Below are 27,307 nucleotides of genomic sequence, written 5' to 3'. Positions count from 1 at the left end.
GAGGTATTCTAGATGAAAGCAAGAATTGGGCTTGCTGTCAGAAATTGAAATGATATGCATCTGTCACACAAGTGCAAAAAAATTGGTCTTTGGGTGTTAAATGTGCCCATAAAACCAACATTTTTTCACCCGGGGAAAAGACTCAGAGAGAGACGTTCTCCATCCACACACCCTCACCACCCAGCCTAGAACTAGAATGCCTTTTAAACTTTAATACACGCAAACACTTGAACTTAACCTTTTACTTATCTTTGTGTATTGCTTGACATGTGTCCAACCACTCATCACCCACCCTCTGCAGTGTCCATCATTTTATTTCTTGACAGGTTCAGATATGATTGCACTCCATCAACCTTTTTACCTCCTGTGCAAGCTGGAGAATTCACACATTTTTGACGCACATCAAGTGAAAAACACTCAAGATCATATTCAGACAATTTCCAACCAACCTCATTAAGGAGATTAGCTGGTACATTGACGTATAGGAGTAAAGTCTATACCATGTAAAGGTATTTATGATCAACACATCCTTACTCCAATCCATCAGATTTAGAAGGCATATAACATTTACCAGGGTAATATGCTCATAGTGGAGCTGAATAGCTCCATAATTACGTTAAACAAATGGACCAATAGAAAGGCAAAAAACACATATGAACCAATTTAATCGAACAGGGAAAAAATAATAATTCTGATCCCAAAGACAACTGAATACTCCGTGGAGCAACATTTCACAATGGTACTTATTATTGCTACTAAATATTATTCACCATTTATTTTATACATTTACTGCCAGTTCACACTAGGTCGCTCCGACTTAGGGGGCGACCTGTGAAGTCGCGTGCAGCGCGACTTCGGCGCGACTTGCACGAACTTCATAAAATGAATGTCAATGCAAGTCGCCTCCAGGTCGCCCCGAAGTAGTACAGGACCCTTTTTCTAAGTTGGAGCGACTTGTGTCGCTCCTATTAGAACCGGTCCTGTACTACTCAATGACCGCGACGGTGCACGACTTGCCAGGCTGACCAAGTCGCCTGACAAGTCGTATTAGTGTGAACCGGCACTTAGAAATACATCTAGCAACTCACTGAGATGAATAGAACCAGTGAACAAGTGGTGAAGCTAGACATTTTTTCACCCGGGGAAAAGACTCAGAGAGAGACGTTCTCCATCCACACACCCTCACCACCCAGCCCGTAAAGAGAAGCACAAATGTAATAAATAAATAAAAAAGCCGTAGGATGATAATATTCATACAGTATATTAGTAATTTCAAAGTTTAGGTAATAGTGACTCGGTACACATGTAGCGTGAAGGCCTACACAATCACTGTGTAGGTGAGGTTTAAATGAGGTGATTTCAAGCCTCACTTGCATAGTGGATTAGGCGGAGTGCTGCCAGCAAAGAAGAAGTGAGCCAAGAAGCGAGTCTTTAACCACTTGCCTACAGTGCACTTTCACCCCCTTCCTGCCCAGACCGATTTTCAGCTTTCAGCGCTCTCACACTTTGACTGAGAATTACTCAGTCATGCAACACTGTACCCATACAAAAATTGTGTCCTTTTTTTCACACAAATAGAGCTTTCTTTTGATGGTATTTGATCAATACTGGGTTTTTTATTTTTTGTGCTATAAATAAAAAAAGACTGAAAATATTGTGAAAAAACGCATTTTTCTTTGTTTCTGTCATAAAATTTTGCAAATTAGTAATTTTTCTTCACAAATTTTGGCCAAAATTTATACTGCTACTTATCTTTGGTAAAAATAACCCAAATAAGTGTATATTATTTGGTATTTGTGAAAGTTATAGAGTCCACAAGTTATGGTCCTATTCATTGAAAATTGATCACACTTGACCACACCTGATGTACTGAAGGCCTATCTCATTTCCTGAGACACTAAAAAGTCAGGAAAGTACAAATACCCCCCAAATGACCCCTTTTTGGAAAGTAGACATTCCAAGGTATTTAATAAGGGGCATGGTGAGTTTTTTGAAGTTGTAATTTTTTCCCACAATGCTTTGCAAAATGAAGATTTTTTTTTTTTCTTTTACAAATTGCCGTATTAACAGGTTATTTCTCTCACACAGCACATGTATACTTGCAACTACACCCCAAAACACATTCTACTACTCCTCCTGAGTATGGCGATACCACATGTGTGAGACTTTTTCACAGCCTGGCCACATACAGAGGCCTAACATCCAAGTAGCCCTGTCCGGCATTCTAGGAGCACAAATTACACATATAATTTCCTGACAACCTATCGCACTTTTAAAGGCCCTGGAGCACCAGGACAATGGAAACCCCCATAAAATGACCCCATTTTGGAAAGCAAACAGCCCAACGTATAATTTTTGAGGCATAATGAGTCTTTTGAATATGTCATTTTTTTCCACAAGTTTTTGGAAAATGTGGAAAGAAAATGAAAACACATTTTTTTTTACACAAAGCTGTCCATTTATGCAATATTTCTAACACATCGCATGTACATAGCAAAAATTGCACCCCAAAATACATTCTGCTATTCCTCCTGAGTATGGCGATATCACATGTGTAACACTTTTTCACAGCCTGGCCACATACATAGGCCTAACATCCAAGTAGCGCTTTACACAAAGTTGTCCATTTATCCACTTTAAGACTGGGCCTATTTTTGACACTTGGTGTTTACAAGCTAAAATCATTTTTTTTTGCTAGAAAACTACTTGGAACCCCCAAACATTATATATTTTTTTTAGCAGAGACCCTAGAGAATAAAATGGAGATCGTTGCAATATTTTTTATCACACCATATTTGCGCAGCAGTCTTCCAAATGCGTTTTTTTTGAAAAAAAATTCACTTTTTTGAACTAAAACATAAGAAAACAGTAAATTTAGCACAATTTTTTTCCATAATGTGAAAGATAATGTTACGCCGAGTAATTAGATACCCAACATGTCATGCTTCAAAATTGCGCATGCTCACAGAATGGCGCCAAACATTGGTACCTAAAAATCCCCATAGGCAACATTTTAAAAATTTCTGCAGGTTACTAGCTTAGAGTTACAGAGGAGGTCTAGGGCTCAAATTATTGCTCTCGCTCTAACGATCGCGGCGATACCTCACATGTATGGTTTGAACACCGTTTACATATGTGGGCGGGACTTGCGTATGCTTTTGCTTCTGCGCGCGAGCTAACGGAGACAGTGCGCTTTAATTTTTTTTTATTTTGCGCTTTAATTTTTTTTTATTTTTTTTTCCTATTTATTTTATTTATTATTTTTTTATTTTTACACAGTTTAAAAAAAAAAAAATGTTTTGATCATTTTTATTCCTATTACAAGGAATGTAAACATCCCTTGTAATAGAAATAGGCATGACAGGTCCTCTTTATTGTGAGATCTGGGGTCAAAAAGACCTCACATCTCACAACTACACTAAAAAAGAAAAAAAAAAAAATTGTTGAAAGAGGAAAAAAAAAAAAGCAAAAAAAAAAAGCGGCCCTTTAAACCGGTTGCTAGGCAACGTCTTTTGACGTAGCTCCGGTCCTCCAAGACCATAGAGTTGAGTGAGGGCCATCTTGCCCTCACTCGACTTCCTGTCTCTGAGGATCCGGGACCGGATAGTTTTCCCCGCTGCCGGCGGGTCCGGTAAGCTGGGAAAACGTCTGGGACGCGGCAGGAGGGGGGGGGGCACCTCTTCCCCTGCACCGTAAGGGTAATTCCGCGGCGAATCCGTTACTGGGACCACCCTTATCTGAAAGCCGACCGCCCGCCGTTTCAAAAAATACCGGGTTATGGGGGTTATCTGCTGCCATAACCCCAGTATTTAGCTTTTAATGGCCGACGCATATAGTCGTTAGGCGGTCAGTAAGTGATTGCATGCATATGGCAAACAGGTGACGATGACTGATGGGGTGACAGGTGACGATGACTGATGGGGTGACAGGTGACAATGACTGATGGGGTGACAGGTGACAATGACTGATGGGGTGACAGGTGACGATGACTGATGGGGTGACAGGTGACGATGACTGATGGGGTGACAGGTGACAATGACTGATGGGGTGACAGGTGACAATGACTGATGGGGTGACAGGTGACGATGACTGATGGGGTGACAGGTGACGATGACTGATGGGGTGACAGGTGACGATGACTGATGGGGTGACAGGTGACGATGATTGATGAGGTGACAAGTGACGATGATTGATGGGGTGACAGATGACAATCACTGACGGGGTGACATGTGACGATGATTGATGGGGTGACAAGTGACGATCACTGATGGGGTGTCAAGTGACGATGATTGATAGGGTGACAGATGACGGTGACTGATGGGGTGACAGGTGACGATGACTGATGGGGTGACAGGTGACGGTGATTGATGGGGTGACAGGTGACGGGCGATGGTCACTGATAGGTGACAGGTGACGGGCGATGGTGCACGGCGGTACTGATGGCAGTCTCTGGTGACCGGTGAACTTTAGGCTACGTTCACATGTGAGCGTAGCGATCATGGGCAGAATCACTGTGATTCTGCCCGCGATCCAGAAATCATTGCAAATGGCGGGACGCCTGTGCGTTGCCTGTGATTTGCAATAGCACCCCAAACGCTGTGCGATGTTGCAGCCATTTCCGCCTGCCGAATCGAGGTAACATCACGCAAACAACGCATGACGCCCCAAAGAAACTCTTGTACCTTTTTTGGGTGTCATGCGTTGTTTGCGCGATGTTACCGTGATTCGGCAGGCGGAAATGGCGGCAACATCGCACAGCGTTTGGGGTGCTATTGCAAATCACGGGCAGCGCACAGGCGTCCCGCCATTTGCAATGATTTCCGGATCGCGGGCAGAATCGCGGTTATTCTGCCTGTGATCGCTACTCTCACATGTGAACGTTATGGGTGTCAATTTCTGGGCACTGATGAGGTGACTGTTGGGTGACAGGGGACATTGGGGGGGGCTGAGGACTGTGTGGGGGGACCTTTATTTGTGTGCTTTTTACTTTTTACAGGGGTACAGAGCAGTAACTCACTATTTCTAGCTCTTCTCCCCTCACACTGGAAACTGTATGAGGAGAGAAGAGCTAGTAACACTGAGTTACTGCTCTTTGTTTACATTTTGTGATCGGCTGTGAATGGATTCACAGCCGATCACATAGTAAACAGTCACTGTCAGTGACTGTTTACTACCGCCGGTGACAGCGCTGCGCGCTCCCGATCGCGCATGCGCGGTCATCTCCCGGGCGCTTTCATTGTGATCGGCTGTGTCATTGGAACACAGCCGATCACGTGGGAAACAGCCATGCCTATTGGCTGTTTCCCCCCTGCCGGTGACCGGCTGTGTCCCGGGGACACGCCGACACCGGCAGTGCACGGCGGCGCGCCCGCGATCGCGCGCCTGCCCTGCTTGAATGGGCGGACGTCATATGACGGCCGCCCAGGATAATAGCCGCACCGTCCCGCCGTCATATGACGGCGGGCGGGCGGTAAGTGGTTAATAAGGTCTTTAATAAACACTCACTGTTTTAATTTAGAAAAGGAAGTCCACCAGTAAATGACATATTTACTGGCCCCTTTCCCCCGCTCCCCATCCTGAATCAATTCCCTGCAGAAGCCGGCAGGAAAGGAGAGTAGGTCGACAGTGCTGCTGAAGAAGTCAGAGCAGCAGAAAGAAGTGGAACCTGGACAGGAGTTGAGGCAGGGGCAGCATTTACTAGAACGGATTGGCTGTTTTTTCCTGCTTCATTCCATGAGAGGAGGAGAAGCTGACTTTCAGCTCCTGCAGGAGGAAAATACAGCCAATTGGTTCTAGTAAATGCCAAGCCTGCCTCCCCTCCTGTCCAGGTGTGACAGAGAGGCTGCACAGGCCCCCTGGAGCTTGGGGACAGCGGCACCTCTCTCAATACAGCACCCAGGGTACATGCCCTCCCACCCTCAGTTTTGGTCCGGGACAGAACCAGGTCATGGGTGGGACAAAAGTTAATAATTTTCTCTCTTTTATGTATGAAGTGTATCTGAAAGCCTTTTTTTTTTTTTGGTTGAGGATAGAGGTGAGACGTTAGAATGGGAATAGAGGAAAACCTTTAAAGATTGGCAATTATTCCAGAGACAGCTGTCTAACTGTGAATTCTCCTAATTTCCTGATGGGTCAGCAAGACAGGAAATTAAGGGAAATACCCCAAATGGGACACAGATGGCAAAAATCCTGACAGAAGTTTAACCATTCCTTACTCTAAATCTATTCTAAATTACTACCCTCCCCTTGTTGAGGGCATTTGGCCTGGTGTGGTTCAGGAGGGGAGGGGAAGCGCACGTTTTTCCCCTCTATACTGGAAAGCCAGGCTGCAAGCTTCGATGAGGGTTTAGTAACGATTCTTTGAGATGGAGCATGTCATTTTTTCATGGGGCTCACTCCTAAAATTCAAACCAGACCCCAGGGTCGTATATTAATTTTGGGAGGGACAACTTGCTGTTTTAATTTTTTTTTTTTTGTGGGGTTCTTTAAAATCTATAACAGACCCTCATTAAGGATAATGGTTTAGCCATGTTTTTGGGAGGGCCAAATCATTTTTGCTGTAGGATGTATTACAGCAAATGTGACATTTTACAAAGAAAAAAACAATGCTGTACAAATGTCCTAGCAATAATCTCTGCAATGTGTCTAATGTTTATTTCCTATGAATGTCAACTTCATTTAGTGACCATAATGCAATATTTTCCTGATTGAAGTATTTTCTTTAATTTATTTTTAATGAAAGCTCCCTAAATTACCCTCCCGACTATATGTTTAATGTTGTATAAAAAAAGAAAAATGGCATTGGGACTCCCCAAAATTGTGTACATGCCAGACTATTAAGGTCTATCAATTTTCAGAGAGTGGTTATGTTCACTGTCTCTTTAAATTTTTTTATTTTACGTTACTATGTTGTCTAAAAGACCCTAAGCCCCGGTTCACACTTATGCGATGCGGGAAGGCTGCGAATCCGCAGCCTGTTCCCGCATTGCACTGCCATATGCGATACACTGGGGGTGTCAATGTAATCTTAACGACACCCCCAGTTTGATCGCATATCGCAGTGCGATCTTGCAGTTCGCACAGGATCGGATCGCACAAGTGTGAACCGCTGTGCGATCCGATCCTGATGCGGCTGCCAAAAAGGGTCCTGTTTGCTGCGGGTGCGGTGCGAATTTAGCCATACAAAGTGTATGGCTAAACTCGCACCGCACAGCCGATCGCATGTAATGAAGGAGCAGTGCGCTCCGACATTACATGCGAACGCTGCAGCCGCATGAATGTGAACCGGCTCTTAGATCCGATCCTGTGCGAACTGCAAGATCGCACTGCGATATGCGATCAAACTGGGGGTGTCGTTAAGATTACATTGACACCCCAAGCGTATCGCATATGGCAGTGCGATGCGGGAACAGGCTGCGGATTCGCAGCCTTCCCGCATACGCTGGGGGTGTAGTTAAGATTACATGGACACCCCCAGCGTATCGAATATGGCAGTGTGAACTGCCGGGGGTGCATTTGGGATGCGGGAACAGGCTGCGGATTCGCAGCCTTCCCGCATCGCATAAGTGTGAACCGGGGCTAAAACATTTTTGTACATGTTTTACTTTTTTTTTTACCGCAGCATGAATGATCACCATCACACATGATGTAATAAAAAGGTTACGTCCAACAAACAAGAGAAAGCAGCAATAAAAATACCCAACAAAGGACGGGAATAACATTTTTTTAATAAATTAATTTTATTGCACAATGTCCATTTATTGTACAGTGCAAAATGATAACATGGATGAGTGACCATGTCCTCAATTCACTTCAATGTCTTAGGGGACTGTACACATCAGCACATCAAATATGTCTTCTGAGAAAACTCATTTATCAATAGGCATTAATAAAATGAGTTGGAATGTAAACACAGGCCACTGATTACCCTCTGTGAAGGTAAATTAGGGCCTAGGCAGTACCCATGTTGAAGCTCTAAGTATTTTTTTAATGGTTTTCCCAACTTACCCTATTTATTAACCGATTGCCGACCGCCGCACGACTATTTACTGCGGTGGTCAGCCCCTCACAGGCAAAGCGACGTAGGACTACGTCGCTAGCCTGTGAGGCTCTAGGGCCCCCCCGCGCGTGTGCCCGGTGGACCCGATGTCCGCCGGGCACTCACGATCGTCCATTACACCGGAAGAAAGGCAGGCGGCTAATGTAAACAAAGCCGCCTGTCATTCTTCCCTGTGTAAAAATGGAGATCACACGGTTCTACTATGTAGGACCGTTGATCTCTGTTCTTACACTAGTAGCCACAGCCAATCACAGTTAGAAACACGCCCCTAGGGACACACTTAACCCCTCCCTCTCCAATGAAGTTAACTCCTTCACTGCCAGTGTCATTTTTCAAGTAACAGTGCATATGTATAGCACTGATTACTGCAGTAATGTCACTGGTAACCCCAAAAGTGTCAAAAATGTCAGTCAAGGGTCCGATCTGTCCACCGCAATGTCGCAGTCCCGCAAAAAAAATCGGAGATTGCCGCCATTACTCGTTAAAAAAAAAACAACAAAAATCTTTCCCTTAGTTAGTAAACGCAATAACTTTTGCGCAAACCAATCAAAATACGCTTTTTGTGATTTTTTTTACCAAACATAGGTAGCATAAAACAAATTGGCCTAAAATGTTAAAAAATTTTGATTTTTACATTTTTTTGGGGAATTTCATATAAAAAAATATGAAAAATATTGTTATTTTTGCAAAATTGACGCTCTTTTTTTGTTTATAGTGCATGATCAAAAAATTGCACAGGTGATCAAATACCACCAAAAGAAAGCTCCGTTTGTGGGAAAAAAAGGACGCCAAATTCGTTTAGGTACAGCGTCGCACGACCGCGCAATTGTCCGTTAAATTCACGCAGTGCCGAATCCCAAAATAGGCCCTGGTTAGGAAGGGGGTAAAATCTTCCGGGGCTTAAGTGGTTAAAAAAAGTTTGTTTCTTACTAAGCTTAATAGCACAAGCTAACATTTATACAAAGTGAAATAACCCCTTTTCCCCTCCTTGATGGCTCTGTTCCGACAGTACAAATATATACAGTATAGAACACCATTTAAAAAATATATAAATAAAAAAATACCTAAAAAATAATTAATATTGTGAAAATTGCATTGTTGTGCCTTTGGAGGGGAAGGAGGATGGGTGTTAGAATATCTTGTGGAAAAGCAATGGAAGGCTTGGTGAAATGGTCTCCATCATGGGTGAACATCGTCTGATGTGGACATAGCACCCTCATAGTTAGGCTGCTAGGATGTTAGATTAATGTTGTTCTTTTGACTCCTCTGTAATCAGTAGAGCAGTTATTTGCTCTGGGCTGTTCTGGATCCCACAGGCTGCAGGTTTGATTGTGTCCCCCCCATATTGTAGAGGATTCTAGAATCATAGTGGGCCGGAAAGTCAGAAGAGCAACTTGAATATTTACGTTTCTTTAGCTAATCCCTGGGGAGGTGTTTCCATGATGTGGCTGGAGAAGGACATAAATAGTCTGAGGCTTGGCGCAGCCCTGTTGCTGTCCGGCTGGATAAGTTCCCAGCCTCAAGGAGGCTGTTTCTCTGACTGAGGCAAGTCTGTTGGAGCCTGCTGTTAATATTCATCTAGATGCCAGTCATAGCAAGACTGTGGTGCCAATTCCTGATGGTTTTTGGAGCTTTTTTGGATCAAGGGATTTTACCTAAAGGACCTGGTATGGAGAGCTCGCTGATGAGTGCCAGGTGGGAGTTGAGAAGAGTCTAGCTGTCCTGTGGCATTGTGGGCATTATCCCTCCCTCACCTAATAGTGTCTAGTGGATACAGGAAGGAGGCATCCGGCTATCCTATAGCAGTGGTCCTCAACCCTGGCCTACAGGGCCCACTAACAGGCCAGATTTTAGGTATTACTTTGGGGAGATGCAGACTAGAGTACTGCAATCATTGAGCAGCAAATGATATCACCTGGGATGTATTTCAGTTATCTTGAAAATCTGGCCTGTTAGTGGGCCCTGTAGGCCAGGGTTGAGGACCACTGTCCTATAGCATTGTGAGTACTGACCTGAGCTCAAGGTCCTAGTGACTGTGTGCTGCTTTCCCTTGGGTGAAAGAGCCAGTAATAGCCCCAGCTCAGATAGCCCCTACAAAATCTTAGTCCTGGACATTTTCCTTTGCTCCTGGTGTGGGGACTATTTGGAAAAGTTTGGCTCAGTGAAGTGTGTCCTCCTGATATTATTCACTGATCTCCATATCACCCTACACCCTCTTCAATTTTTTTCAGCAATAAATTACAAAAAAACAAATCCCCAGACTGTCTATTTGAGCTGGAGTGAAGAATTGCTGCTGTGTGCCTAGCTGCCTCTGCAGTATTGTGGGAAAGGACCAACTAAATTTAGTGGATCCAATGGGGCTAGCGCTACATGAATGAGAATCTAAAATCATCCAATTCTTTCTAGTCAAGAGTTACCCATGCTTCTTATCAACTCAAATAAAGAAAAATAATTCTGGTAACAGGAAACAAAGAAGATTTACATAATTTTTACAGGAAACCAAAACTTCTCAATATCTGATATGTGATGAAAACTAGAAGAATGTTACAAAATCCGATTCCCGTTTAGCACATGTGACAATATTTGAACTGATAGCTTATCATAAATGGACTTGAATCAGCTTGCTTTAAAAACCTAATAGATTGCAATTCAGTAAAACATTTATTTATTAAGTGACCCATAATATGACAAAGAATCATAAAGCACAAATCAAAAGTAACATTCATAGTCTGAGCTGTGTTATTTGCTTTCTCTTAAGCAATGAGATTAAGGCTGGGTTCACACTTATGCAAATTGGATGCAGGTTTCCTCGTATCCATTTCGCATGAGAGGAGATTGTGACCGGCTCTCAATGGAGCCAGTTTACACATCTCCATGGCTGCTGCAGAGTGGATTGCACAGGGGTCCTGTGCATCTTTGGCTCAGTTGCAGGTCCGAATTCAGGCAAAAATTCAGGCCTGCTTCATCTCTGAAACAGAGAACAGGGACGCACCAGACCCCTGCTGTGAGCCATATCCACATTAGCAATGAACCCAGCCTAAAGGGTTTTAGGAATAAAGTCTATTTTATTCTCTTTCTTTAAAGCACCTTTGCAGTTCTTGTAATTCTAGTTGTAACTATATGAGACCATCCACCATTTAAAGGTTTTTACGTGTCACCAGTGGTAGAGCCTCTCATAGTTCCACTGAAATTAATTTGTTCAAAGTTTAGTCAAAGGACAAGTACAGCCAACAAATGCAACTGTTATATCCAGTTAAGAATGCAACTGCACCACCGTCAGGAAGTCAGCTCAGTCATTTGATTTTTATCTTAAATAATTCCCTTTGTCGGTTCTGAATTGTTACCTAGTACACTACAGGATTGGTTTAGAGCTACTATCACATAAACATGCAAAAAGCTTCTCAGAGGCTAATGGTTGTAGAAGAGTGTTCTCAACACAACGGAGATTTAATTATAATTATGCACAAATCATGAATATATTGAAGGCTCAGCTCATGTGGCCCACACAGAGCCCTGACAAGGTCTGGTGCAGCAACAAGTGGTATGATAACATCCATAGCGGAAGCAGGATCAGACTGGCAGGGTGGAACTGGAAAAGCATGGCCAAGATCAAGATCCAAGTTGGAGTCATACACGAGTGTAAACAAGGTGCAAGGTAAGAGCATAGTCAGAAACTGGAGCCACTGTCATATACGGGAATTGGAAAAAACAGGGCAAAAGAGTGGTCAAGAGGCAATCCAGAGTCCCACACAGATGATCAGAAGAAGCCTTAAAGAGTCCTTAAAGTGAAGTTCCGGCCACAAAAAAATATTTTCAATGAAAATACCCTCGGGACAGTCAGGGCTAGTACATTCCACAACGGATAGCCTCTGATCTGTCCCGGTTCGCACTTACCTGCAAGAAGAAATACTCACTTTTAAAATTTCTTCTCCAGCATTGCCATCTCTGATGTGGGCAGCTGAAGCCAGCGCGATCCTCTTCTGCATCCTCTTCCGCGTCCTCTTCTCCCAGAATGCGTCTGCACCGGCCCCTCTCGTCACTTCCGGTGCGGCGCCGCATTCCTCCACAGCTTCTGGGCATGCCCAGAAGATGTTTAGCAGGGAATGCGGCGTCGCACCGGAAGTGACGAGCGGGGCCGGTGCCGTCGCATTGATTCCTGGGAGCGATGACTTTCAGCTCCCAGGAATCATTGCAAACCGGAAGTGATGGCGCGGGCCGCGGCCGCCGAGGGAGGAGGTGGAAGAAAGGTGAGTATATTTTTCTACAATAACAAGTAAAAAAAAAATAAAATCCGAACTATCCATTTCCTTTTCAGGTGATTAAAAGCAAGCGGATGGCCACAAAATCGATTATGTCGATTTTGTGGCCGGAACTCTGCTTTAAACACAGTAACAAGGAACACGGGCAAGCTGATGATCATCCACCAATCCTCTGCCATTGCTTCTTCCCATAAATAGGGCCTTTGAAAAGTGCATGCACATGTGCCAGTGCACACGCAACACATCTGCACATGTTTCTACGCAAACATATATACCTACAGTATGTAGGATACTGGCAGATGTGCCAGTCTTTGCACATTGACACCTCTGTTCTAGAAAAAAAGCAATTAAAACAGAGTTGTTCATTTCTCAACAATCCCTAAAGTATGGGAAATGTAAAAATGTTATCAATATCAAAATAAAATTATGGATAGCAAGTTTGAAAGAATACATGCATTTCTCAAATCCATAATATACATGTATTCACATATTCAAAATCACTGTTGAAAAATAACTGGCACTTATATGATGTTATAAAACATTATTATGATAAGACTGTGGCATTGTGGGCCTTATCCCTCCCTCACTTAATAGTGTCTAGTGCAGGGATCCTCAAACTACGGCCCTTCAGCTGTTGCGGAACTACACATCCCATGAGGCATTGGAAAACTGACATTCACAGACAGGACTAGGCATGATGGGAATTGTAGTTCCTGAACAACTGGAGGGCCATAGTTTGAAGACCCCTGGTCTAGTGGATACAGGAAGGAGGCATCTGGTTATCCTGTAGCATTGTGAGTACTGACCTGAGCTCAAGGTCCTAGTGACTCTGTGCTGCTTTCCCTTGGGTGGAAGAGCCAGTGATAGCCCCAGCTCAGATAGCCCCTAAAAAATCCTTAGTCCTGGACATTTTCCTTTGCTCCCGGTGTGGGGACTATTTGGAAAAGTTTTGGTCAGTGAAGTGTGTCCTCCTGATATAATTCCCTGATCTGGAGTATCCCATAACACCCTACACCCTCTTCAAGTTTTTTCAGCAATAAATTACACAAAGACAAATCCCCAGACTGTCTATTTGAGCTGGAGTGAAGAATTACTGCCGTGTGCCTGGCTGCCTCTGCAGTATTGTGGGAAAGAACCAACTAAATCTAGTGGATCCATTGGGGCTAGCGCTACATGAATGAGAACCTAAACCCATCCAATTCTTTCTAGTCAAGAGTTACCCATGCTTCTTATCAACTCAAATAAAGAAAAATAATTCTGGTAACAGGAAACAAAGAAGATTTACATAATTTTTACAGGAAACCAAAACTTCTCAATATCTGATATGTGATGAAAACTAGAAGAATGTTACAAAATACAATCCCTGTTTAGCATGTGACAATATTTGAACTGATAGCTTATCATAAATGGACTTGGATCAACTTGCTTTAAAAACTTAATAGGTTGCAATTCAGTAATACATTTCTTTATTAAGTGACCCATAATATGACAAAGAATCATAAAGCACAAATCAAAAATAACATTCATAGTCTGAGCTGAGTTATTTGCTTTCTCTTAAGCAATGAGATTAAGGCTGGGTTCACACTTATGCAAATTGGATGCAGGTTTCCTCGTATCCATTGCGCATGACCGGAGATTGTGACCGGCTCTCAATGGAGCCAGTTTACACATCTCCATTGCTGCTGCAGAGTGGATTGCACAGGGGTCCTGTGCATCTTTGGCTCAGTTGCAGGTCCGAATTCAGGCAAACATTCAGGCCTGATTCGTCCCTGAAACAAAGAAGAGGGACGCACCAGACCCCTGCTGTGAGCCATATTCGCATTAGCTATGAACCCAGCCTAAAGGGTTTTAGGAATAAAGTCTATTTTATTCTCTTTCTTTAAAGCACCTTTGCAGTTCTTGTAATTCTAGTTGTAACTATATGAGACCATCCACCATTTAAAGATTTTCACGTGTGTCACCAGTGGTAGAGCCTCTCATAGTTCCACTGAAATAAATTTGTTCAAAGTTTAGTCAAAGGACAAGTACAGCCAACAAATGCAACTGTTATATCCAGTTAAGAATGCAACTGAACCACAGTCAGGAAGTCAGCTCAGTCATTTGAATTTTATCTCAAATCATCCCCTTTGTGGGTTCTGAATTGTTACCTAGTACACTACAGGATTGGTTTAGAGCTACTATCACATAAACATGCAAAAAGCTTCTCAGAGGCTAATGGTTGGAGAAGAGTGTTCTCAACACAATGAAGATTTAATTATAATTATGCACAAATCATGAATATATTGAAGGCTCAGCTCATGTGCCCACACAGAGCCCTAACAAGGTCTGGCGCAGCAACAAGTGGTATGATAACATCCATAGCGGAAGCAGGATCAGACTGGCAGGGTGGAACTGGAAAAACATGGCCAAGATCAAGATCCAAGTTGGAGTCGTACACGAGTGTAAACAAGGTGCAAGGTAAGAGCATAGTCAGAAACCAGAGCCACGGTCATATACGGGAATTGGAAAAAACAGGGCAACAGAGTGGTCAAGAGGCAATCCAGAGTCCCACACAGTTGGTCAGAAGAAGCCTTAACAAGCCCTTAAACACAGTAACAAGGAACATGGGTAAGCTGAAGATCATCCACCAATCCTCTGTCATAGCTTCCTCCCATAAATAGGGCCTTTGAAAAGTGCATGCACATGTGCCAGTGCACACGCAACACGTCTGCACATGTTTCTACGCAAACAGCCATACCTACAGTATGTAGGATACTGGCAGATGTGCCAGTCTTTGCACATTCACACCTCTGTTCCAGAAAAAACAATTAAAACAGAGTCATTCATTTCTCAACAATCCCTAAAGTATGGGAAATGTAAAAATGTTATCAATATCGAAATTAAATTATTGATAGCAAATTTGAAAGAAGACATGCATTTCTCAAATCCATAACATACATGTACTCACATATTCAAAATCACTATTGGAAAATAGCTGGCACTCAGAAGATGTTATAAAAAATTACTGTGTCATGAGAAAAAAAATCTTGTCTGCTTCCTGTCCGGCTCATGTACATAAATGGCTGTATGGAAGCAGCGCCAATGCGGGTGGATATAACTATGTGTCCTCCTGAATTGGCTGCTCATACGTTGTGTGGCACAATCTGTGACTGCTATGTCTCTTGGACTCACTGTATCACAGACCAGGGTACAGGGACAAATAATTTGGCCCTGTACCATGTGATAGCTGTGACCAATCACAGCAATCACAGTTGTAAACACTGATCCTCGGGAAACTGCCTGCTGCAGTCTTTGGGACACTGTATACCAGAGCAGAAGTCAGTGTCGGTGATTAATAGCCACAGCAGTGCAATGTCAGCATAGTGAAACTGCTCTGTTCTTTTGACAGCTGTCACCAGAACACAGCAGTAGTGACACTATGCTGTATATATTACTGCCTCAGATACAAGTGGACTTCATCATCTTATGATGCCCCCCACACGGCAGGACGCTGTAAGTTTTTTCTATAGACTTTACACAGCCCATGAACTAGCGCCAATCTCAGTTGTTATTGTTATTGTATATATGACAGCACTGTGAAAATGTTTTAGGCAGGTGTAACGAAATGCTGTAAAGTAAAATTTCTTTCAAAAATATATTTTTATAAATCAATATTTGGAGTGATTTACCTTTTGGCTTCAAACCAGCATAAATCCCTACACTTGCACACTTTGTACACTTGCAAAAGTCAGGGATTTTGCAGGTTTAGAGTCAAGTGTATGATTAACCAATTATACCAAGCAGATGCTAATGATCAACAATTTCATATGTAGGTTGAAACAGAGTAATTAACTGAAACAGAAACAGCTGTGTAGGAGGCTTAAAACTGGATGAGAAACAGCTACATTTTGCTACTACGGTGAGGTTGTGGAAGTAAGTTTCATGTCACAGGTCATACACCCTGGCAAGACTGAGCACAGCAACAAGACACAAGGTAGTTATACTGCATCAGCAAGGTCTCTCCCAGGCAAATATTTCAAATCAGACCAGGGTTTCAAGATGTACTGTTCAAGTTCTTTTGAAGAAGCACAAAGAAATGGGCAACAATGAGGACCCTAGACGGAGTGGTCAGCCAAGGAAACTTAATACAGCAGATGAAAGACACATTATTCTTACTATCCTTCAAGGTCAGAATATTTCCAGCAGTGCCATCAGCACAGAACTAAGCACAGCACAAAACATGTTTACTTATCCTACTTGACCTCTCTACTGCTATAGCTCCACACCTGACCCATGACTGTGACACTGGTCAGCTAAAAGTGAGAGGAAAGAAGAAGACTGTTAACTAATGTTAGGTAATGCAACCCCTGCAGGAGCCGCTTGGTAGATTGGGTTCTTCTGCCTCGACACTGAGAACAACCTCAGCCCCACTGCCACACTAGGTTATGCAGATGGCTACTGCACTGCTACTGGGAGCACAGCTATAGATACTCTGTACACAACTAAGTTTCAGTATCTATAAGCAAACATCAGACTGGTTAGTAATAAATGAATCCAATATAGTGTCAAGGGTTGCAGTAAATAACAGTATGCACATAGATGAGTAAGTAAAGGATTAAGTTAATCACAGTTTACAAAGCAATATGTTCACTATGATATAACAGCATAGAAATTAGTTTTATGCAGCTAAATTAGAGAAAACCTGGTAATCAGCAATAAGTAATGGTATTAGAAAACAATAACAGCAATGATAATCAATATTGCAATAAATCCTCCGTGAACAGTGGGCTTTATCCACTTTAGAGTGCCCTCTATATGAATGGCAGCAATGAAATTAAAAATTCCCTAAGAAGGTATCTCTTACTATGGACAATAGGCAAAGTTCTTGTGAAGCAGCCATCTGAGTGAGCCCTAGTTCCTCAGCCCGCTAGCACTGGGGCCCAGTCTTTATGGTGGAGCATGTAAGTATAGTCCTAATAAAGTCTGTATGTTGCTAGTTAGATTACCAGTCCCTAACCAACAGGTTAATGGCATCAGTGTCCTTTCACTAGTCCAGTGAAACAGCAACAGGGGTTCAGATGTCAGCTCACTTCTGGATCTACCCTGATGCTACTCTGGTCCCCAGCACATGGCCGCAGGCTTGTGGCAGGTTTATGGTAACACAGGAGCAGAGATGTGCACACTTCAGTCCCCTTGTAGCAAAGAGAAAGTTCTTTGGTATTTAGCCTGACAAAATGCAACTCCCCTCTTATATCTGGCTTGCATTGGGAATTGTAGCCTAATGGTCCATAGACTGCCATAGTAACTTTTCTTACCCAAACTTAATTTCTCATGATACAGTGCTGCTGCCACATCAAGTCTCTTTAGCTCCTTCTGCTTGCCAGCTACCCCTGGTGGATGTAGACAAGGTAGTGTTAACCTATTCATCTGAAGTCCATTGGGAGCACAGGGAGCACTTCAGCACAGTGTCCTAAATTGCTGTCTGTGTCAAACCAAGCATCTGGCTACACTTGCATTATCTGGTGTAAACAGGTGGGCATATAGGCAGGAAAAGGAGTTTTTCCAGCCTATATTTGGGCTCTGCCCATGTAGTGTGTTCAGTGCACCGTCAAAGAAAGGCATGTAAGCTGTATTCCAGGTAACTAAGAGACAGTTTGCATCCAATACCCCAGGTCCAATCTGGCAGGCATCTGCAGGATACAGGTCTATCTATTTTGTTATTGTAGTGCACTCTACTTTTGCTTTGCTCAGACACAAGTTATAACCCTGTACATGTAAACCCTTTCTTTTCTTCTCCTCCTTGGTGAATGTTGGGGCAGCTTATAGTTATGTTATGCCTGCCTACTGGCATTCTTGGGGATAAGTCATAGGGTGGGGCGGAAGCATGACAGTAGGGCAGCATCTTTAGAGCACCATCTTGCTCATCGTGTCTTCACTGCACTCATGTCCCAGCATGTTTCCTCATGGTGGGTATGGCATGGTGGTGGATATAATGGGAGGTTGCATTCCCCTCCTGGAATTGTTGGGGGTTGGTTTTGTGCCCCCTTCATACAGAAAATGGCATATATAGTACCTCAGTGGACATTGTGGTAAACCCTATATTATTACCTCCTTTTAGTGCTCTACATAGCCATGCCTTTGGCTAAATGTTTACTTTTTTGTTCTCTGATGACAGCAAGGTAGTCCCCTTTTAGAATGAATAGAGATTGAACAGTTAGATAAAGATCCTTCAGTGACTTTAACTTCAATTGAGAACCAAATGTTTTATTTTTATTTTTTTCACCTGCTTTCATAGAGGTAGAGGCACTCAGCTATTCATATATGTATTATCTCTCTGAACTATTCCTTCCTGTTTTGGCACCATCTCACCATCAATCATCAGTGCATTCTGCAAGAAAAAGTATATGTATCAATTAGTGAATGGTAAAGAGCAAGTGTATGGGGGTATTTAAATAAAGCTTATGATCTACAAAAAAACCCCAGATCCTTCTCCACTATGGATTCCCCCAGTTGTACCCTAGTATGTATGATGCATGCATATTCTTAGCCCCCAAGTGCATAGCTTTACATTTTCCAACATTAAACCTCATTTGCCACATAGTTGCCCAATGAAACAATGCATTGAGGTCAGCTTGTAAGTTGGAGACATCCTGTAAGCACGTTGCTTCCACTGCATATCATTTTTTTTTTTACTAGTTATTAGCAATTACAGATATATTTAAAGAGGTTGTAAACCCTCTCTTATAACTTTTACCTATAGATAAGCCTTTAATGAGGCTTACCTATAAGTACTGTAAATATCTCCTAAACTTGCACCGTTTAGGAGATATTTACATTTCACGCAGCTGATGACTTCATCGGCGCATGCGCTCTGAAGGAATGGCAGCTCCCGTGCGCATGCGCAGGAGTGATGTCATTGCGCCTCCGGCCAATCAGATGGCCGGAGGATGCGAACCAGGAAGCTCGCTCCAATAATCAGTCCAGGGGTATTTGGTTGTTTTTTGTTTATTTGATGATTTGGGGATAGGAGAAGGAAATAGTGAGATACTCCATTTTAACTATGCACAATGTTGAGAACTCCTATCTTCTGATACAGCCAGGCTGTTGATTCACCCTGCCACTATGGATGGATTTGTAGTTGAGTTTCTTCTCCCAAGACAACTCGGTGAAAAGACATTTATTTTCAGAACACTCGGCCTAGCATCCTTTTTCTCTTGACCCGCTGACACCCGTCCACTGACTATCCTACACACACAGGGGTGGTTCCCCTTAGGTCAGGTCCCTTGACATGAGTCCCTGTACTCATGATACTGTGGTCCCAGGGTCTCCAGTGTCTCCCCTCTCTGTCAGCTTTCCTGGACCTCTGGGTTCAGCTCATGGTAACTGTTCCTCAGGCCCTCAGGAGACCTCCTGCGACCGCATGGCACCTCTACAGAGCAGGAGGTGGACCAGAAGTGTGATGCTGAGCCAGGAGGTCCAGTGGATGCTGACAAGGGAGTTGAAGGCAGAGCAATCCAGGGAAAAACAGTGTCTGTGAATACCGGGAAGCTTGCCAGGGGTCTGTCCAGGAAGGGGATTACTCCAACAGAGTGTCAGTGTCAGTGGACAGGAGGTCAGCACACACAGCAAGTGAGAAAGGGGGTGCCAAGTTAGACCCTGAAGAGTAATCTAAACAAGAGTTCATATTCTTTATCTTCACTTCAGTAGCAAGGTGAAGCAGCGTCCTTGCCGCACACACTGCAGTTAGTTGTTCTTAGGATTGTGCATAGTTCAAGTTGGATTATCCCACTCATCCCTTCTCCCATCCCAGTTCTAAAATAAAACACAGAAAACAAATCGCCTGGACTGTTTATTGACTGAGCCAAGGACTTAACCACTTGCCGACCGCCGCACGACTATCTACGTCGGCGGTCAGCCCCTCACAGGCAAACTAACGTAGGGCTACGTTGCTTGCTTGTGAGGGTCTAGGGAGCGAGCGCGCGCCCCCGGGGGCGCGCTCCCGCTCCCGCGTGGTCACGGACCCCCCCGCGCGTGTGACCAGCGGACCCGATGTCCGCCGGTCACTCGGCGATCGGCGGGGGAGAGGGAGAATGTCAGGCAGCTTGTGTAAACAAACTGCCTGTCATTCTCCTCGCTGCAAAGACACTGATAAAACGGATCTGGTATGTAGATCCGTTGATCAGTGTCCTTACAGCTAGAGCCACAGCCAATCACAGTAGAAACCACGCCCCTAGGGACACACACAGCCCCTCCCTTCCAAATAAAGTTAACCCCTTCACTACCAGTGTATTTTTACAGTAACAGTGCATATGTATAGCACTGATTACTGTAGAAATGTCACTGGTAACCCCAAAAGTGTCAAAAATGTCAGTCAAGGGTCCGATCTGTCCGCCGCAATGTCGCAGTACCGCAAAAAAAATCGCAGATCGCCGCCATTACGCGTTAAAAAAAAAACAACAAAAATGACAAAAATCTTTCCCTTTGTTAGTAAACGCGATAACTTTTGCGCAAACCAATCAAAATACGCTTTTTGCGATTTTTTTTACCAAACATAGGTAGCATAAAACAAATTGGCCGAAAATTTTTAAAAATTTTGATTTTTACATTTTTTTTGGGGGGAATTTCATATAAAAAAATGTGGGACGTAGATAAAAAAGGCGCTGGTGAGCAGGTTCAGATATATCTTTAAAAAGAGCCAGGCGCCTTCCTATAATTTGCTATTGATATAAAAAAATGTGAAAAATATTGCTATTTTTGCAAAATTGACGCTCTTTTTTTGTTTATAGTGCGTGATCAAAAAATCGCACAGGTGATCAAATACCACCAAAAGAAAGCTCTGTTTGTGGGAAAAAAAGGACGTCAAATTCGTTTAGGTACAGCGTCGCACGACCGCGCAATTGTGCGTTAAATTCACGCAGTGCCGAATCGCAAAATACCCCCTGGTCGGAATGGGGGTAAAATCTTCCGGGGCTTAAGTGGTTAAAATGCTACTTGTCTACTATCAGTTGCTAAGGGTAACCCAGGGGAATCCAGAAGGTGCAATTCTCAGCAGCTCCATAGGGGGCAGTGCTACACACCCATTCCTCAGGTTTTCTCCCACTGTCCAACATGCCTCCCTATTGGACCAGCGTGAACCACTCTCCTAGACTGAATGAATCGCATACTGAGCACAATCAGCAGACCTTTCTAACATATCCTGCTCTCTGGTAGGCAGAAACCAATATAGATTTACCTGCAGCCCCTCTGGTAATCAGACAGAGCTCAAAACTATACTCTCTCACTAGCACCCACCTAGGAGAGTGCTACATAACCAATCAGCATACAATGTCCCACCCCCATAGTGTTTAGCAAAAGAAGGACATGGAAGAGAAGGGGGCGGGCAGTGTCATCTACCACTTTGTATACGCCTGCATGTGTGACTCTATAGTCATGTGGGCTGCACAGATAATAAAAATGCAGAGGGAAATGCAGAGCTTAGATGGGAACTAAAACATAGCATGCTCTTTAGAGAACATCAGCTGGTCTACATAATCTCAGCCTGCAGTGGGGACACAGAGAAGATGGGAGGGACAGCTAAAGGCAGGATCAACCAGGTATATTTCATTCAACCTAAAATGAATGCTTTAGTGGCTTTGTGAGTATGAACACTCTGCTATATAGCATGTCATGAGGGTTTTCATAATCTGGGTTTAATGACACTTTAAATATAGTTACATTTGATAATAAAGATGCATAATAGAGACAGAGGTAAGTATGGCAAACATAGCTGCCCAACCCCCCTCGTAAACAATGAGAACTGAGGCACTGACAACGAATGTATGGTACCAGCTACTAAACTAGGTGACTAAAAAGACCGTTTTTACAACTAGCAATCATTCAAAACCACAAACTGTAACATTACTTTGGATAATGCTCACTGAACAGTAAGCAAACAATCAATTGGACTTTTTCCCAGTGCCCTTTAATTAGCTCAGCTGATCCATTCATAGGTTTCCCAAGACCTGCTAATTTACTAACTTCTAATAAAAGAATAGCTGATAAAATGACAGTTTTAGATGGATGTACGGTAATTAGAGGAAGTTCAGAGTTCGTCTATTTTCTAACTGCGCAAACACAGATTGTGAAATGGTGTCATAAACGCAATAGAGCAATCCTTGGTCATCTGGAAGGTCAGCAATTCGTTCTCTTGCCTGTACAGAAAGGTGCTGCAATCAAGGCTGAGTGAGCCACGAGAACCAAGAGGAGTTGGGAGAGACAGGTCCAGGCCCCCGTTTACATCGCCGCCATTTGACATGCAATTTGACAGGTCGAATCGCAGTCTTTACAAGAGAGGTAAAGGAGACACAAGCGCACAGCCGACCTCGCGTGATACAGTTTTATTAAAGCGGAGTTCCACCCAAATGTGGAACTTCAGCTCATTTGCTTCCTCCCCCCCCTCCGGTGCAATATTTGGCACCTTTCAGGGGAGAACGGGTACCTGTTTTTGACAGGTACCCTCCCCCACTTTCAGGAAGGGTGCTGCGGCGAAGTGAGGACCCCTACTCCTACCCTCCGCCGCCGAGCCAATCCGAATGCGCAGCACGATTCGCGCATGTGCAGTAGGGACCCGGCCGTGAAGCCGCAAGGCTTCACTGCCGGGTTCTCTGACCGGCAATGGCGGTGGGAGCACCCAACAGCTGATGGAAACATTGGCTGTGGTGCCGACATCGCTGGTCTCCAGGACAGGTAAGTGTCCTAATATTAAAAGTCAGCAGCTACAGTATGTGTATCTGCTGACTTTTAATTTTTGGAGGGTGGGGGGGCGGGACTCCACTTTAAAAGACATCAAATGTAAAAAGCAGATGCATTTACATGCTTATAGAAAATACTAGTCATGTACAATCACTCATCTCCTTCGTGGCCCCTTCAAGTTCAGCACAGAGCTTGATCACTGCTCCTGTACCCTCGATGGTGGAACCCCAACGATCTTCTTGCAGAGCCTCCAGCATTTTCGGGGAGATAGCAGGGATGAAGGACAGAACAACATCATGCACCCACGTCCGTTACTATGACAACACGTTTCGGACACGTGGCCTCCTTCTCTCCAGGTGACCTGAAGAAGGAGGCCACTCCTCCAAAATGCGATGTCATAGTAACGGACGCGGGTGCATGACGTCGTTCTGTCCTTCATCCCCGCTATCGTAGGCGCATGCGCGGTAGGGACCAGGGCTGTGGAGGCGGAGTCAAGGAGTCGTAGGAAATTTTGGGTACCTGGAGTCGGAGTCGGAGTGGGCAAACAATGCACCAACTCCGACTCCTACTAAATTTAGATTGGAATAAAAAAAAAAAAAGCAAGTTTAAATGTCCCAATGCACAAAAAGTTATAATTAATTACTTATTTTAAGGAAACTTATAATTGAGGAGGCCAAATGTAAAAAGGAAGAACTACAGAAAGTTCTGAAAGGACGTTTTGTTTTCCTTAAAATGGATGCATGCACACGTCACAGAGTCAATTATTTTGCTATTAATGTTAGATTTGTGGATGAAAATAACAAAACAATAACACGGACCCTCGGATTAAAGGACACTCAGGCACATCACACCAGTGATTACCTTCAGAAGTTAGTGGAGGGTGTTCTAGAAGATTTTGTGTTGTGACAGATAACGCTTCTAACATGTTGAGCACAATTGAGAAGATGAACGCAGATGAAGAAGGTAACAAACAGATATAAGAGTAAAGCCCCGTACACACGTACCGATTGTGGGCCGTAAATATTTGGCCGACAACCGATCGGCCGATTGTAGGCTTGTTAGTATGATGCTTCCGACAGCCGACAGCGCATTTTCGGCCGAACAGAATCTGTCGTGCAGGCATTAAAACTTTTGTTGGCCAACACCAGAACGGCCGATTGTTCGCCAGTCAGTACAGATTTCGGCCTACAGACAGCAGATTTGCAAGACTGGGCATGCTCAGAAAAGAAAAAAGACAAGGAAAGTTAACCATCACATGACATCACTTCTGCAGTCGGCTGTTGTTGGCCGACAAAATTCGTGTGCAGTCTTTTGCAGTTTTCAACAGACACGACAGCCCTGGACAAAAGACGGCCGATCGTTCGGCCGACGATCAGTACGTGTGTACGGGGCTTTAGAGGAAGTCGGCTCTGCAAGTATTGGAGAAAGTTTAGAAACTGAAGAGAATGCTGACATTTTTTTAGACAACTTTGTTGAAGAAGCATTGAAGCTTGCTACTATTCATCATATGCGATGTGCAGTGTTGGGGTAGTTACTCAAAAAATGTAACTTGTTACTAGTTACTTCTGTAAATTGTAACGAGATTACTTTACTAGTTACTGCATTTGAAAGTAACTTCACTACTTATTACTTTACTTTACTTTTGAAAAAAAATATGAACAAATTCCAATGCGCATATTTATTTGTAGTGCACAAAAAAACAATACAATATTTATTGTTTTAGCTATATATATGACCACAGCGTGCCCCCTTTCAATGCCAGAGTGACCCCAGTGTGCCCCCTTTCAATGCCAGAGTGACCCCAGCGTGCCTCCTTTCAATGCCAGAGTGACCACAGCATGCCCCCTTTTAATGCCAGAGTGACCACAGCGTGCCCCCTTTTAATGCCAGAGTGACCCCAGTGTGCCCCCTTTCAATGCCAGAGTGACCCCAGTGTGCCCCCTTTCAATGCCAGTGTGACCCCCAGTGTGCCCCCTTTCAATGCCAGAGTGACCACAGCGTGCCCCCTTTCAATACCAGAGTGACCACAGCGTGCCCACTTTCAATGCCAGAGTGACCACAGCGTGCCCCCTTTTCAATGCCAGAGTGACCCCAGTGTGCCCCTTTCAATGCCAGAGTGACCACAGTGTGCCCCCAGATTGACCACAGCGTGCCTCCTTTCAATGCCTGAGTGACCACAGTCAGTGTGCCCCCAGATTGACCACAGTGTGCCCCCTTTCAATGCCAGAGTGACCACAGTGTGCCCCCAGATTGACCACAGCGTGTCCCCTTTCAATGCCAGAGTGACCACAGTCAGTGTGCCCCCAGATTGACCACAGAGTGTCCCCTTTCAATGCCAGAGTGACCACAGTCAGTGTGCCCCCAGATTGACCACAGTGTGCCCCCTTTCAATGCCAGAGTGACCACAGTCAGTGTGCCCCCAGATTGACCACAGTGTGCCCCCTTTCAATGCCAGAGTGACCACAGTCAGTGTGCCCCCAGATTGACCACAGTGTGCCCCCTTTCAATGCCAGAGTGACCACAGTCAGTGTGCCCCCAGAGTGACCACAGCGTGCAGAGACTGCCAGAGAGACCAGTGCACTTACCTGCAGTGGCGGGCGTCTTCTCCTCAGTTCCCCGCTCTCCTCGAGTCCTCCCACCTCCTCCTCCCCGCATCTCCTCTTCGAGTCCTCCCGCCTCCTCCTCCCCGCGTCTCCTCGTTGAGTCCTCCCGCCTTCTCCTCCCGCTTCTCCTCGTTGAGTCCTCCCGCCTCCTCCTCCCCGCGTCTCCTCGTTGAGTCCTCCCGCCTCCTCCTCCCCGCGTCTCCTCGTCGAGTCCTCCCGCCTCCTCCTCCCTGCGTCTCCTCGTTGAGTGCTCCCGCCTCCTCCCCCCGCGTCTCCTCATCGAGTCCTCCCACCTCCTCCTTGCCCCGCGCGAGATGTCAACGGCTTGGGTAACGCAGGAAAGCGCGATACCCAAGCCGAGTAAAGTAGTGCGGTTACAAATGTTATGAATGTAACGCGTTACGTTACTACGTTACCATAAAAAGTAATGTAGTTAACGTAACGCGTTACATTGTAACGCGTTACCCCTAACACTGGCGATGTGCTGTTCATACACTGCAACTTGCCATAAGAGATGGATTAAAAGATCACCATGCAGCTACACTAATTGGCAAATTACGGCAAGTAACTGTTGCAGCCAGGGCCCCGAAAACAGATGCAATTTTGAAAAGACATGCAGGAAGCACTTATTTAATGGTGAAGCGTTTGCTTGAACTTAAAGACTTCATAGAAGAAATGGACAATGAAAATCTTGCATTAACTGAAAGCCAGTGGACACAAACAAAAGAGCTGGAGAACCTTCTTTCTCACCCCTTCAATGTCACCAAGAGGTTGCAATGTGACGATCTAACCCCGGGTAAATTCCACTTGGAATGGAAGAGCCTGTTATATCGGCTGAACAAAAATGGAGGGTTAATAGCTGAGGTCATTGCATCTTCAATGATGAAAAGAGAGAGTCTTTTGCTGGAAAATGAAATGTTGTTAGCGGCTATTTATGTCGACCCAATGATCTGACTTTTGTTGAACAGTGAACAGACTGCTACTGGGAAAAAGGCCCTCTATGATGTAGCAGTTCGCATGAAGGGATTACGACCTGAAATACCTCCACAGGATGAAATTCTTTTAAGCAATAGTGGTAACTCAGGATCATCTTCTTCAAACGAAGAATTGGACTTTGATTCCTTCTTAGACAAAATGGAAGTTGCTAAAGGAAAGCGACGTCGCATAAGCGTTACAGAACCAGTAAATGTCCAAATAAAAAAATTCCAACAGGAGTTTTATAAAGCACTAAAAGAAGTTGAAAAGTATGATCGCTCATCAAAACTTACTGTTGAAGAAGCCATCCTTGTTTATCCAGAGATCGTTAGTGATGTGGCCAGATTAATTACTGCAATGCCACCCACCGAAGTCAGTGTCCAAAGATTAATACATATTAATACAGAGGAGTCGGAGTCGGGGAGTCGGAGTCGGAAGTACAAGAAACTGAGGAGTCGGAGTCGGAACATGTATCTACCGACTCCCCAGCCCTGGTAGTGACTGTGCAGGCTGGCCCGGGCGCAGGCGCACTTGGCAGACAACGCTGGAGGCTCGGCAGGAAGATCGTTGGGGTTCCATCATCAAGAGTACAGGAGCAGTGATCAAGCTCCGTGCTGAACTTGAAGGGGGCACGAAGGAGATGAGTGATTGTACATGCCCAGAATTTTCTATAAACATGTGAGTGCATCTGCTTTCTATGT

At 44.3% G+C, this 27,307-nt stretch overlaps 1 pseudogene across 1 annotated transcript; it reads left to right on the top strand.

Annotated features, from left to right (window-relative positions):
- The first annotated feature begins 14,719 nt into the window (after positions 1 to 14,719).
- LOC309552849 lies at positions 14,720 to 27,104 on the top strand (annotated as a pseudogene). Its single transcript has 4 exons — positions 14,720 to 14,775; positions 23,682 to 23,991; positions 24,405 to 24,547; positions 26,118 to 27,104. The product of its transcript is annotated as an uncharacterized misc_RNA (transcript).
- Positions 27,105 to 27,307: the final 203 nt, after the last annotated feature.

Source organism: Pelophylax lessonae, assembly GCF_965119305.1.
Source record: "Pelophylax lessonae genome assembly, chromosome: 4".
Classification (NCBI taxonomy): Eukaryota; Metazoa; Chordata; class Amphibia; order Anura; family Ranidae; genus Pelophylax; species Pelophylax lessonae.
Note: the sequence above shows the minus strand (reverse complement) of the source record. Positions and strands in the feature narration are given on the sequence as shown.